The 15719-nt window shown below is 44.0% G+C and overlaps 1 pseudogene; it reads left to right on the top strand.

Annotated features, from left to right (window-relative positions):
* Window positions 1–1029: 1029 nt before the first annotated feature.
* On the top strand, window positions 1030–2691 carry LOC112403735 (antizyme inhibitor 1-like; annotated as a pseudogene).
* The last annotated feature ends 13028 nt before the right edge of the window (window positions 2692–15719 follow it).

Here is a 15719-nt window from a genome sequence, read left to right as displayed (position 1 = left end):
CTTCATTCGTTTGTTTTATTTTTTACATTCCACATATAAGTGGAAACATACAGCATTTGCCTTTCTCTGTCTGAATTATTTCACTGAGTATAATACAATCCAGGCCCATCCACGTTGTTGCAATTGGCAGAATTTTATTATTTTTTATGGCCCAGTAGTATTCCATTGTATACATACACCACATCTTCTTTATCCATTTGTCTGTTGATGGACACTTTGGTTGCTTCCATGTCTTGACTATTGTAAATAGTGCTGCTATGAACACCGGGGTGTAGGTACGTTTTCCAGTTAACGTTTATATTTTCTTCTGATAAAGATCAAGCAGTGAAATCCATTGCTGGATCATATGTCAACTCTATTTTTAGTGTTTTAAGGAACCTCCATACTGTTCTCCACAGTGGCTGCACCAATTCACATTCCCACCAGCAGCGTAGGAGGGTTCGCTTTTCTCCACGCCCTCTCCAGCATTTGTTATCTATAGACTTTTTGATGATGGCCATTCTGACTGGTGTGAGGTGATACATTGTTGTGGTTTTGATTTGCAAAAACTGCTTTACTTTTGATGAGGAGTGCATTTCTCTATGTCAAGAGGCTTTCGTTTGGGCCAGATTCCAAACTAAAATTTGGGTTTATAAAGGAGACAGGTTTCTACTGGAGAGCACAGCTGATGTGGTGCATGCGTGACCCACGCTGTCTCTCTCCACAGGCCTGGGCGCCCCCCAGCCACCTTGGGTGTTTCTGCTCAAGGCAACCACATCCCTCTTTAAAAATTCCACCAAACAAAGAGAAGATGCTTTGGGCTGTTATCTCAAGGTGAGCTTTCTGACCAAGCACACAACCACCTGGAGGCCAAGGAGAAGTGCTGTGCAGAGAGCAGTCTGACATCAACGGCAAGCCACTTTGGGAACCCAGCTGAGAGTGCGGTCATCTCCCAGGTTGTCTGTTGGGTTGCATATTCTAAGGACCCAGACAGAAGGCTTAGTGGCCTGTCTCTTGTTTTGCCTGGGTTATGACTCAGCTTTCTGCAACATGGCTGAGAGGTGCAATGCGAAATGCTCAGCTGGCCTGTCGGATGAAGGAACACACCTTGCAAATGTTATTGATGACTATGTTTGTGAACATACCCTGACGGGAGAAAATGCATTTTTTTGTGGGTGATCTTGGAAAGACTGTGAAGAAACGCAGTCAGTGGCAGAACAAAGTGGCTCAGATAAAGCCATCCTATGTGGTAAAGTGCCACTCCAGCTGTACTCGAGATCTTGGCAGCTCTTGGATCTGGACTTGCTTTGTTCCAGTAAAACTGACATGGCTGCAGTGCAAGAATTGGGTGTATCTCCAGAAAACATAATTTCTACAAGTACTTGCAAGCAAGCATCTCAGACAAAGTATGCAGCAAAAGTTGGAGTGAATATCATGCCATGTGACGATGGAGTCCAGCTGAAGAAAACTGCACACCGTCACCCAAATGCCAAGACTGTATTTCATTAGGTTCACCTGTCCTGGATCTGGGGGTGCTGGCAACATCCACACACCTCTGCACTCTGCAGGCTCCATGTGTGCTGCTGCTGATGTAGAGCAGTCGGGCCATCGTCCTCCCCTTCCCTTAGGGCCTTACTACCTATGGCAGCAGGAGGTAATACTGGAGGTGAACACTGTAACATGAAGTGTGGCACTTACCCTGAAGAGCAGTAGGCATGTTTCTGGAATGTGCTAAGGAACTTGATGTCTAAATCACTGGGGTTAAGGGGACTTCCCTGGTGGTCCAGTGGCTAAGACTCTGCGCTCCCAATGCAGGGGGCCTAGGTTCAATCCCTGGTCAGGGAACTAGATCCCACATGCCACAACTAAGAGTTTGCATGCTGCACCTGAAGATCCCACAAGCCGCAACTAAGACCCCGCACAGCCAAATAAATAAAAATGAGATAATATATTATTTAAAAAATGAGGTTAAATTTCAGGTTTCAAGGGTCTGCAAAGAATCTCAAGTATATGCCCACGCTCTATCAGATGCCCAGTGTGTGTGACATGGCTGGAGAACTTGGCTCCACAATGAACATGTTAGACGTTGGTGGGGACGTCACAGGAACAAACTTCAGCTGGAAGAGGTTAATCATGTTGCCAGCTCTTTGCTTGATGTCCACTTTCCTGAAGGGTCTGGCGTTAAGATAACTTCAGGACCTGCAAGATACTGTGTGTCTTCTGCATTTACATTTGCTGTTAACATCATTGCAAGGAAAGTTGTTGAAAATGATACATTTTTCTCTGGAATAGAAAAACCAGAAGTGATGAACCAGCCTTCATGTATTATATGGATGATGTTGTTTATGGTTACGTTGCAAGTAAACTGTCGAAGGACTTAAATACCATCCCATTCACAAGAAATACAAGGAAGATGTTTACAAGCAGCCCTTGCCGTCCATCCTGTGATGAGGTTGATCAAATTGTGGAAAACTCTTCTTCTTGTATGTGGGAGATTGGCTTTTCTCTGATAACATGGGAGAAAATTCTTTCCATGAAACTTCTGCTTTTAATGATTTTTCACAGGCCAGCCATTTGTTACATGATGTTATTCAGCGATTGGCATGAGATGCAGGATGCTGGAATCACACCAGACACAAGGATGAAAGCTTCTTTTTGGTGCCTTCATTCACTCGGCCGAGGCTACAAGACAGCTTCTCCACTGAAGCTTGAACAGGTGTTAACACTCCTTTAGACCTGAAGTTGCAGGGGAAGCTTGTCTGGCCTACGTTCCAGTGTGGAAAAAATGGGAACAATCTTATTCTGTTAATTCTCTTGGAAACAAAAACTATTAGTAATAGGTATTTGGAACCAGATGGAATCAGCTTTCATCTATAATTCACTGGGGGTAATTGGGAGATTTAGATAATGTATCCAGATTTAAACTTACCAGTTTGCCCTACCCCTTAAGCATTTAAAATAAAATATGCAACAAAATGGATGACTGAGTGGCAACGGAAGCCCATTAACTAGGTTCCCCATTAAACCATTTACATACAAGTAGTACACAGTTTTATATTAAGGGTTCATGTTAAAAAGTCTGTAAAGTTAATGTCTTTCACTCACATATATCAAATGTCAGTGGAAGAACAGTGTGACTTCAGTAGATATGTTTAGTGTATATAGAATGTGTAAATTTAAGCTTTGAACTGTAGTTTAATAAATGTAAAACTACATCATAGTATTTTTTTTTTTTGCGGTACGCGGGCCTCTCACTGCTGTGGCCTCTCCCATTGCGGCGCACAGGCTCCGGACGCGCAGGCTCAGCGGCCATGGCTCACGGGCGCAGCCGCTCCGCGTCATGTGGGATCTTCCCAGACCGGGGCACGAACCCATGTCGCCTGCACCGGCAGGCGGACTCTCAACCACTGCGCCACCAGGGAAGCCCATCATAGTATTTTTTGTATTTGACCTAATGTAACCTTTGTATGACTGCAATAAAACTTTGTATAGAGTAAAAAAAAATTACACTTCAGGTTTTCTGAGATTATGAATGTTTTTGTAGTCATTTTGAATCTGACCGCACCACAGTGAATATTGATAAATCTATTTCTATTGCCAAAGTAGTCTTTTGTCCCTCACTAGTTTGCTGCCCATTTTCTGAAATAATAATAAGACTACTTATTTTCATAGCATTTCTGGACAATCCTTTGTCTATAATATCGTTGACAAACCAAAATATTTACTATAGAACCTCTAATACATTAAGCACTTGATATGAAATACCAAAGCTGCCTGCCTTTTGATCAGGAGTTGGTGTGATGTCCAGTGACTTACAGGGATCATAATTCTTTATGTCCACCAGTCTCCTTTCTTTGATAGATTCCCATATAAAATCTGGGTTTGCAATATAAATATGGTTCTTTTGGATAGACTTCAGTTGATACTGGCTCAGAACATTAGCATTGTCTAAGATTACATGTGTACACTAAGAAAAAATCAATTCATTATGCATTAGTTAAAAACAAAATTTAAATAATTTGTACCTGTTTCTCACCCCATTTGTAATAATTTTTTTTCAGATTTCTAAAACTCTTATGAATGACAATTTCTAGTTACGTAAAAGTTTTAAAAGATCAACAGAGTATGGATATGGATACACCATAATTGATTTACCATCTAACCACCTCGCCGTAAGAAGTAAAAATTGAAGTCCAAAGTCGTTAGACCCAGGCCTGCAAAGGCAGGGCCTGCCCATGTAGGGTGCTCTCCCCTCTGTGAGTCATTGGCGGGGCTGGCCCAGCCTGCCCCATCCTGGACCATAGCCCTGGGGTTTGCCTACAGGGAGCCTGATTTGCTCTGTGAAGCACATTCAACTCCAGCTGGGTGCTGGGTGCTTCTCCGATATTTAATAGTTTGCCTATGAATATCAGAAACAGAATGTCCCAGTTTACCCACATTTTAGGCAGAATTGTACATTCTTCCCTTACACAGCTTTGCTCACTTACCTGACTCACCATTTCTGTGGATGGATGAATAATTCATGCCTGTTCTCAGTTCATTTTCTGGGTAGAGAATGACAACATGGTCTCTCATTTTTAGAAAGTCTCACATACTGTGAGTGCAATCTTTTTGGACATTATTTTCCAATGTACATAAACATCTGAAATGTGCACACCAGCTACTATAACAAAGGAAGCAGTTCGATACGTGACGGTGAGGAATGACCTCTCAGATAAATCGTGAAGTGGAAAAGCAAGTGCAGACCGTTTGTCTGCTGTGCAGCACCTGTGGCTGAAACAGAGCTGTGTGCTTATGTGTGTTGTTTGCGCAGAGAAGTAGCTCCAGAACTGGTCCAGGCAGATCCTGGTCCGGGCAGATCCCACGTGCCGTGAAGCAACTAAGCCCGTGCACCACGACTACTGAGCCTGCGTTCTAGAGCCCGTGAGGCACAACTACTGAGCCCGTGTGCCACAACTACTGAAGCCCATGCTCCACAACAAGAGAAGCCACCGCAATGAGAAGCCTGCGCACCACAACGAAGAGCAGCCCCTGCTCGCCTCAACTAGAGAAAGACCACGCAGAGCAATGAAGACCCAACGTGGCCAAAATTAAATAAATAAATAAGTAAGTGTGTGTGTGTGTGTGTGTGTGTGTGTGTGTGTGTGTGTATAAAGAAAGAATAAACTAACGAATGGTGAGATATCGGGTTTAATTCACAGTAGCTCTTTGTCGGTCTTTGAACCTGAAGTCTGTTCTAGCAGCTTGTCCACAGTAAGCTGGTGTTTTCTGAAGGGCAGTGGGTCCCACTGGTTTAACGAGGGTCAGGAAGCCGGTGTCCCTCTCCACACGGCCTCTTAACCCTTGACCGCTGGGTTCCCCTGGCTGTAGTCCCACTCTAGGCCCTTGCTGGGCAGTAGTGCCCATGTGAGGCCCTAAACGCCATCTGTGTGCAGACAACCCCCGGTGTAGGGCAGAAGGTCCACTGTGTCCCAGCATGTCCCCAACATGCAGAGCCCCCTCCTGGACAGCCACCGCCGGGGCTCCGTCCTGGGCTTCAGCCCTCGACTGCCCCTCCACCCCCAGGAGCCAGGCCCTGTCCCCATCCCTTTGGCCCCGGCCCTCCGCCCAGCAGCAGAGCCCTGTCTCCCCTCTCTGCCCCTCATCTCTTCGCCACACTGAAGCATGAACAAACTTTTTCTTATTTTGAAAATTATGTTTCAAATGATATTCAAATTTCCTGTTATGGTTCAAGGCCTGGCCTCTCCCCAGCCTCATTCTGGCCGAGGTGGCTTTTTCTTCAGGTTGGCAAAACCCTCAGGGCCTCCGCACAGTTGTTCCTTCTGCCCGGGACCCTTCCACCTACCCCACCCACACTTGTGTATCCCACCCAGGTTGCAGTATCTGCCCAACAAATTAACGAATGAGGGCTCCATATTTCTTTTTTCTTATGAGGTCTGGTTAAATGGAAGTCCCTTGATTTAACTCTGCCTTTCTTTCACATTAATATTTATTAACTTCATAGGTATTGATTGTCTTTTTTTTTTTTTGTGGTACGCGGGCCTCTCACCGTTGCGGAGCACAGGCTCCGGGCGCGCAAGCTCAGCAGCCATGGCTCACGGGCCCAGCCGCTCCGCGGCACGTGCGATCCTCCCGGACCGGGGCACGAACCCGTGTCCCCTGCATCGGCAGGCGGACTCCCAACCACTGCGCCACCAGGGAAGCCCGTATTGATTGTCTTTTACACTGAAATTGATTCAAAATTATCAGTGTGTAGATGGGAATGATCATAGATACTGTGAAAGATATTAGACTATGCTATGTAGGTTAATCTGTCTTGCTCTCAATGCCCAACAGTTAAAAAACAAAAAATAAACAAAACTCTGTAATGAATCTTTCACCGTTTTCAGAACAGTCTGTGTCATGTGCCCGGCCTGTGCTGGACAAGGCAGGCTGAAGCCAGCATGGCTGCTCAGACCCACCTCTGGATCCAGATAGTGGCTGTCTTTTCTCCATTGTATATTCTTGCCTCCTTTATCAAAGACAAGGTGACCATATGTGTGTGGATTTATCTCTGGGCTTTCTATCCTGTTCCATTGATCTATATTGCTGTTTTTGTGCCAGTACCATACTGCCTTGATTACTGTAGCTTTGTATTATAGTCTGAAGTCTGGGAGCCCGATTCCTCCAGCTCCGTTTTTCTTTCTCAAGATTGCTTTGGTTACTTGGGGACTTTTGTGTTTCCATACAAATTGTGCAATTATTTTGTTCTAGTTCTGTGAAAAATGCCATTGGTAGTTTGATAGGGATTGCATTGAATCTGTAGATTGCTTTGGGGAGTATAGTCATTTTCACAATGTTGATTCTTCCAACCCAAGAACATGGTATATCTCTCCATCTGTTTGTGTCATCTTTAATTTCTTTCATCAGTGTCTTACAGTTTTCTGCATATAGAAATTTTGTCTCCTTAGGTAGGTTTATTCTTAGGTATTTTATTCTTTTTGTTGCAGTGGTAAATGGGAGTGTTTCCTTAATTTCTCTTTCAGATTTTTCATTATTAGTGTATAGGAATGGAAGAGATTTCTGTGCATTAATTTTGTATCCTGCTACTTTACCAAATTCGTTGATTAGCTCTAGTAGTTTTTTGGTAGCATGTTTAGGATTCTCTATGTATAGTATCATGTCATCTGCAAACAGTGACAGCTTTACTTCTTTTCTGATTTCGATTCTTTTTATTTCTTTTTCTTCTCTGATCGCTGTGGCTAAAACTTCCAAAACTATGTTGAATAATAGTGGTGAGAGTGGACAACCTTGTCTTGCTCCTGTTCAGTGGCTCCCAGAAGCAGGCTTAAATTAAGCCCCTTTAGAATACTGTATGGCAGGCCATTGCAGGTGTGTGCCCAGGCAGGAGCATCTATAATGCTAAAGAGCTAGCAGTGGCCAATCACATTAAAACTTTGGGCGCTTATACTATTCATGAGTTTACCTCCAACAGGTCTGCCCATCCAACCGAAGTAGATGGGAATTCCATTGGAGAAGGGGCAATCAATTTGTTTAATTTTGTCCAGAGAAATACAGGAATCTAGCATATGTACTGGGAAGTGGAACCAAAACCCCACGTTCAGTTACAAATTAGACAACAAGTGCTAAGTTTCATCGGGTTCAAACAGCTGTGGGTAAAAAGGACTGACTAAAGATTCTAAGGAATATTCATCACCTCCATTCAGCAGAATGGTATTAGCTTCTTTTCCACAAGCTTGTGGAATGGACATTGACAGTGGGGGACTGTAATAGGAAAGAACCTTCTGTATTCTGTTACAAGTGAATCACTAAAGGGATGTTGCCTGTAAGCTTAAGTTATACACAACAGCCCATCTCTGGGAACCCTGCCTGCCAGGTGATGAGCATTAAGCTAAAATACCTTTGTTTAGCTCACAAACCTCCTGACCAGGCTCACCTGTGAATGACTGACTGCAGGGAGGAAGAAACTAACCCATCCCCTCCAGAGGCTCATGGGAACCAGGAGATGTTTGACTTCACTGCCCTTTGAGTATAAAAGGAGCCTGAATTCTAACTCAGGCAAGATGGTTCTCTAGGGGCACAAGCTCACCATTTTCTCTGTCTGCTGGCTTTCCGAATACAGTCATTAGTCCTTGTCCCAAGTACTGCTCTCTCGGATTATTGGCCTCTCCTGCGGCGCAAGCAATACAAGTTTGGACTTGGTAACAGCAGTTCGTTTCTTACACTGTACCGGTTGTTGGAAATAGCACTTCATTTGATTTCTTTAAATATTTATTTAAACAGACACAAAGCCTGGGTGTGCACACAATGGTAACTTGCAGTGTCTGCATCTGCAGTGGCAATTAAGAAAACGGTTTTCGAGTTTTGCACTTTAGTGTTCAAAACAGAACTAGGTTTATTTTAATAAAAAATAAACAAAATAAAATTAGGCTTTATTACCTAATGAGCAAAGAGCCAACTACGCATTAGACAGAAAAGACGAGCGATAGCTACTTTAGGAGTGACTTCATCACAAGGTTACTTTTGACTCATCAGAGAGTGTGGCCGACTGTCCTTTTTCGTTTACTTGGTCACTCGTGGCAAAGAAGACAAAAACAAAAAACAAAAGACACGCGGAACTAGACAGACACCCCCGCCCCAACCGCGAGGGCGCCAGCCGAAGTTTTGAAAGGCAGGGGAGGGGCTCGGTCTGTCCCGGAAGTTCTCTCCGGGAGCTGTTTCCCCCCGCCTCTCCGCCCGCCACCGCCACCCCTTGCCCCCGGCTCCCGGGCGGAAGACGCCGGGCTGTGAGCGCCTAGTAACGTGGGACGCCGGGTCGCCGGGAGTGGTAGTTTGCGTGAGTCCGGCTACGTGCTCTCGCAAGCGCAGAGGGGCAGGTGGGAACTACATTTCCCAGGAGCCCTCGGGCCCGGGCGGAGCCGGGCTGGCCGCGGAGGCTGTGGCGGGTGGTTTGTAAGGGTAGCGGCGGCGGCGACGACGGCTCGGGCGCTGGCGTGAGTGGACTGAGAGGCCGGGGCCGAGGAGCGGGACTTCGTGTCGGGGGAGGGGTGGGGTGGGGGTGGGGAGGACCGGAGGAGCTGGTGTGTTCGTCGCCGTGCGTCCACGAGGGACGGCGGGGCGCGCGGGGAGCGGCGCCGGGCGGCGAGGGGAGCTCTGGGTCAGTGTCGGGCCTGCTAGCGCTGTTCCGCGGCGGCTTCTCGTGGGCTCCCGCCGCTTGTGGTCTCGGCTGCACTCTGAGCTGCTGCGCGGAGGCGCGGGGCCGCAGCTGCGCGAGGAGCGCGTCGGTGCGTCACCTTCCTGCTGGTCTGGGCCGGTCTCCCTGCCGGCAGGTGCGGTCTTGCAAAGCTTCGGGTTTGAAAGCTTTGCTGTGGGTTGGTGGCTTTCAAGGACGTGTACTTTGGGAGACCGGTAAGTCACCTTTCTAAGCGACCAGTTACTTCTCAAGGCCTGAGGGAGGCTTTGAATTGTTTGCGTCTACGTTTTCCTCCTCGCGAGGTAGAGAATTTATCCCCCCCGGCCCGCTGCTTTAAATAATGTTTACGTGGTAGTCTTTGGAGGTTTCAAGGCTGTCCATTCGTTTCAAACAGATTTTGATATCAGGAAGATCTGAGTCCACCTACTAATAATCCATTCTGGGCATTTTGCTGTATATGCTCCCTTTACCAAGGCCTTAGCATCAATACTAAGGAACAGGTTAAGGTGGAATTGTATTTCTGTGCGTCATGCCGACAGTAAATATACCTCTAGAATCATAGTGATGAAGCTGAAATGAAGCAGGGGAGGTTTCTTTTTTACGTGGGCGAGATATGTGTTACCGAAAGTGAGTTCCGGATGCTCCTGCGCAAAAGCCAGTGAGAGGCAAGGCTGGTGGAAAGGAAAGTTTGCTTTCTTTTGGGTGCCGGGAGCGGGGAGGGCGACTCCTGTCCAAAGGCCGACTCCCCTCCCCTGCCCTCCGCGGCCACAGTCGACAGTCGTGGGTCAAGAGCTGTTACAGGCGGCGGCAGGGGCCCACGTGGAAGCAACGCAGGCAGCTCGGACAGGCATCTTGAAGCTGGTCATGCGGTGCTCTGGCCAGCGTCATCTTGATTGTTTTAAGTAGTTAATCTTAGGTTCCAAAGTCGGTTTGTTCCCATTTTCTTGAGGCCAGTTTTTAGAATCGCGGCAGCTTGTGTCATGGCTACGGTTAATGTAGTTCACTTCTCCCACCTGATGGGGGTTTCATTATCTACAAGACAGCCCACCGGAGAGGGCTCCCGCTATTAGCTACAGCCCTTGAGAAGGAGCTAAAGTGCCTTGCCTTTGCTTAATGACTAAACTATTATTGTTTTGTCCTGCTTGACTGCTTTTCTTTGCTTCTGCATTTTCTCACTTCTCTGGTTAAACTTATTCTTTGGTTTCTCCACAGACAAAAAGGCAGGCTGAGGCCATGGGGGGCAGGGACCATAGGGTCCTGCTCTGTTTTACATGCAGACGTCTGAGTGCTGCATCACAACGGTGCTTGCGCTTGCCAGTCTAGTAGGGAACTTTGCTAGTTTTTTTTGTTTTGTTTTAATTAGAGTGTAGTTAATTTACAGTGTTGTGTTTCAAGTGTACAGCAAAGTGATTCAATTATACATACATACATATTCTTTTTCAGGTTGTTTTCCTTTACAGGTTATTACAAGATATCGAGTAGAGTTCCCTGTGCTGTACAGCGGGTCCTTGTTGTTTGCCTGTTTATGTTTAGTAGTGTGTGTCTGTTAATCCTAAACTTCTGATTTATGCCTCCCACCCCCACCCCCTGCCAGTCTACTTTGGTAACCGTGTTTTCTGTGTCTGTTTTGTAAATGAGTTCATTTGAATCTTTTTTTTTTTTAGATTCCACATATAAGTTATATCATATGATATGTGTCTTTCTCTGTCTGACTTCACTTAATGTGGTCATCTCTAGGTCCATCCATGTTGCCGCAAATGGCAATTTTCCATGATTTTTTATGGCTACTACTCCATTGTATATATGTGCCACATCTTCTTTATTCATCTGTTAGTGGACGTTTAGGTTGCGTCCATGTCTTGGCTACTGTAAATAGTGCTGCTATGAACATTGGGGTGCATGTATCTTCTAGAATTAGGGTTTTCTGTGGATATATGCCCAGGAGTGGGATTGCTGGATCATATGGTAGCTCTGTTAGTTTTTTAAGGAGCTTCCTTACTGTTCTACATAGTGGTTGCACTAACTTACATTCCCACCAACAGTGTAGGAGTGTTCCCTTTTCCCACCTTCTTCAGCATTCATTATTTGTAGACTTTTTAGTGATGCCATTCTGACTGATGTGAGGTGATACCTCATTGTGGTTTTGATTTGCATTTCCCTGATGATTACTGATGTTAAGCATCTTTTCATTTGCCTGTTGGCCATCTGTATGTCTTCTTTGGAGAAACGTCTATGTAGGTCTTCTGCTCATGTGTTGATTGGGTTGTTTGTTTTCTTGATTTTGAGCTGTATGATCTGTTTTTATATTTTGGAAATTAATATCTTGTTGGTCGCTTCGTCTGTAGATATTTTCTCCCATTCTGCAGGTTGTCTTTTTGTTTTGCTTATGGTTTCCTTTGCTGTGCAAAAGCTTTTAAGTTTTATTAGGTCCCATTTTGTTTTTTTGTTTTGATTTTATTTTCATTACTCAGGAGACAGATTGAAAAAATATTGCTACAATTTATGTCAAAGAGTGTTCTGCCTGTGTTTTACTCTAGGAGTTTTGTAGTATCCAGTCTTACATTTAGGTCTTTAATCCATTTTGAATTTATTTTTGTATATGGCCTTACAGAATGTTCTAATCTCATTCTTTTACACATAGCCGTCCAGTTTTCCCAGCGCCGCTTATTGAAGAGACTGTCTTTTCTCTATTGTGTATTCTTGCCTCCTTTGTCATAGATTAATTGACCATAAGTGTGTGGGTTTATTTCTGGGCTTTCTATCCTGTTCCATTGATCTGTATGTCTGTTTTTGTGCCAGTGCCATACTGTCTTGATTACTGTAGCTTTGTAATCTAGTCTGAAATCAGGGAGTGTGATTTCTCCAGTTCTGTTGTTTTTTCTCAATATTCTTTTGGCTATTCGGGGTTTTTTGTGCTTCCATACAAATTAAAATTCTTTGCTCTAGTTCTGTGAAAAATGCCATTGGTAATTTGATAGGGATTGCGTCGAATCTGTAGATTGCCTTGGGTAGTATGGTCATTTTAACAATATTGATTCTTTCAATCCAAGAACACAGTATATCTTTGCATCTTTTTGTGTTGTCTTCATTTTCTTTCATCAGTGTTTTATAGTTTTTGGAGTACAGGTCTTTTGCCTCCTTAGGTAGGTTTATTCATAAGTATTTCATTTTTTTATGTGATGGCAAGTGGGGTTGTTTCCTTAATTTCTCCTTCCGACATTTCATTGTAAGTGTATAGAAATGCAACAGATTTCTGTGTATTAATTTTGTGTTCAACACATTTACTGAATTCATTGATGAGCTCTAGTAGTTTTCTGGTAGCATCTTTATGATTTTCTGTGTATAGCATCATGTCATTTGCAAACAGTGACAGTTTTACTTCTTTTCCTATTTGGATTCCTTTTCTTTTTCTTCTCTGATTGCTGTGGTTATGACTTCCAAAACCATGTTGAATAAAAGTGGTGAGAGTGGGCATCCTTTTCTTGTTCCTGATCTTAGAAAAAATGCTTTTCACCATTGAGTATGATGTTAGCTATGGGTTTGTTATATATGGCCTTTGTTATGTTGAGGGATGTTCCCTTTATGCCCATTTCCTAAGAGTTTTTATCATAAATGAATGTTGAATTTTATCAAAAGTTTTTTTCCGCATCTACTGAGATGATCATAATGTTTTTATTCTTCAATTTGTTAATGTGTTGTATCACATTAATTGATTTGCAGATATTGAAAAATCCTTGCATCTCTGGGATGAATCCCACTTGATCATGGTGTATGATCCTTTTAATGTATTGTTGGAGTTGGTTTGCTAGAATTTTGTTGAGGATTTTTGCATCTGTGTTCATCAGTGATACTGACCTGTGATTTTCTTTTTTTTATGATGTCTTTGTCTGGTTTTGGTATCCGGGTGATGGTGGCACATTTAAATAGAATGAGTTCAGACGTGTTCCTCCCTCTGCAATTTTTTGGAATAGTTTGAGAACAATAGGCGTTAACTCTTCTCTCAGTGTTTGGTAGAATTAACCCGTAAAGCCATCTGGTTCTGGACTCTAGCTTGTTGGGAGTTTTTTAGTTACTCATTCAGTTTCAGTATTGGTAATTGGTCTGTTCATATTTTCTTTTTCTTTCTTTCTTTTTTTTACATCTTTATTGGAGTATAATTGCTTTACAATGGTGTGCTAGTTTCTGCTTTATAACAAAGTGAATCAGTTATACATATACATATGTTCCCATATCTCTTCCCTCTTGTGTCTCCCTCCCTCCCACCCTCTCTATCCCACCCCTCTAGGTGGTCACAAAGCATCGAGCTGATCTCCCTGTGCTATGCGGCTGCTTTCCACTAGCTATTTTATGTTTCGTAGTGTACATATGTCCATGCCACTCTCTCGCTATGTCACAGCTTACCCTTCCCCCTCCCCATATCCTCAAGTCCATTCTCTAGTAGGTCTGTGTCTTTATTCCTGTCTTACCCCTAAGTTGTTCATGACATTTTTTTTTTCTTAAATTCCATATATATGTGTTTATATTTTCTACTTCTTCCCGGCTCAGTCTTGGGAGATTATTGTACCTTTCTAAGAATCTGTCCATTTCTTCTAGGTTGTCCATTTTATTGGCATGTAGTTGCTCATAATAGTCTCATGTGATCTTTTGTATTCCTGTAGTGTTGGTTGTAACTTCTCTTTCATTTCATTTTTTTTTTTTTTTAAGGAACGTAATGCAATTTTTTTAAATTTTTTAAAAATAAATGTATTTATTTATTTATTTTTGGCTGCATTGCGTCTCCACTGTCGTACATGGGCTTTCTCTAGTTGTGGCAAGTGGGAGCTACTCTTATTTGTGCATGGGCTTCTCATTGCACTGGCTTCTCTTGTTGCGGAGCACGGGCTCTAGGTGCACAGGTTTTGGTAGTTGTGGCACATGGGCTCAGTAGTTGTGGCTCGCAGGCCCAGTAGTTGTGGCGCACGGGCCTAGTTGCTCCGTGGCATGTGGGATCCTCCCGGACCAGGGATTGAACCCGTGTCCTCTGCACTGGCAGTCAGACTCTTACCCACTGCGCCACCAGGGAAGTCCCTCATTTCTGATTTTATCGATTTGGGCCCTCTCCCTCTTTTTCTTGATGAGTCTGGCCAGTGGTTTATCAATTTTGTTTATCCTTTCAGGGAACCAGCTTTTAGTTTCATTGATCTTTTCTGTTGTTTTTAAAAACCTTTTCTGGTTTTTGATGTTACAGAATGACCTTGTAGCTTGTCTTTGTTCTAAATTTGGATTTCATAAGTTTCCTGACGAGGTCATTTAAATTCAGTCAGGGTTACTTGGTTGGTTCTGATGAAGAGTTTTGCCTTTTTACATAGGTTTCCAACTCAAAAATAGTTAGAATTAGTTTGCTTACCACAGTTTAAAAAAATTATTCAGGAGTAAGAGATATCCAGTAAAGTGCCTTAATCTTTTTTTTTTTTTTGGCCACACCATGTGGCTTGCCAGATCTTAGTTCCCCAACCAGGGATCGAACCCTGGGCCCTTGGCAGCGAGAGTGCAGAGTCCTAACCACTGGACTGCCAGGGAATTCTCAGAGTGCCTTAATCTTAAGTGTACAGCCCAAACATATATACCAGTGTAGTCACCTCCCAGATACAGAACATCCCTAGCATCCTGAAGGCAGAAACCCCTTCCCAGGCGATACCAGCTTCCTAGACGGCCATGCTTCTGACTTATGGACCTGGGAGTTTATTCTGCCTCTTCTCAAACTTCATACTAAGTGGAATCACACAGTATTCGTGTCAGACTTTTTTTTTTTTTTTCGGTACGCGGGCCTCTCACTGTTGTGGCCTCTCCCATTGCAGAGCACAGACTCTGGATGCGCAGGCTCAGCGGCCATGACTCATGGGCCCAGCCTTTCCGTGGCATGTGGGCTCCTCCCGGACCGGGGCATGAACCCGCGTCCCCTGCATCGGCAGGCGGACTCTCAACCACTGCGCCACCAGGGAAGCCCTCGTGTCAGACTTTGATTCAACTTTTCTCATCCATGTCGTTGCCTATAGCAGTAGGTTTTTTTTTTTTTTAAATGCCGTAGTAGCTGTGGTTCTCAATGTGTGATATCAGTGAGAAAACAAATCACGCTGCCAGTTTTGTTTTGTTTTGTTTTGTTTTGTTTTATTTTATCCCCAGTTTTCTCCATTTCAGTTAATGGCAACTCTGTTCTTCGAGTTGTTTAGCCAGAGAATTTTCAGTAATGAAGGAGAGGATCCCAGGACACTCTGTAGGTTGTGGTAGACAATAAAGGAATAGTAGGTTATATAGTCTGATAATACGAGGTTCAAAATTGGGGATTTTGATGGTAGAGGAAGGGAGAATAATCCAGGTCTAGAAAAGAACAATAAATAAGGTACGTATTCCAAGGGTATGGGCTCCATAGGAGGAAGTTTTCTCAGGAAGGTGAGAGAAGAGGTTAAGAATAATAGAGTTTGCTTGTGACGCACTGTGAGTGTTTGGCATTGGGATGCTTGGGACACGGAGACAGGATAAGCACATGCGTGGAGATTAGCGTGGCACG

The sequence above is a fragment of the Neophocaena asiaeorientalis genome, unplaced genomic scaffold (genome assembly GCF_003031525.2).
Source record: "Neophocaena asiaeorientalis asiaeorientalis breed wild unplaced genomic scaffold, Neophocaena_asiaeorientalis_V1.1 scaffold914, whole genome shotgun sequence".
Taxonomy (NCBI): domain Eukaryota; kingdom Metazoa; phylum Chordata; class Mammalia; order Artiodactyla; family Phocoenidae; genus Neophocaena; species Neophocaena asiaeorientalis.
This window is presented reverse-complemented; position numbering and strand designations above follow the sequence as displayed.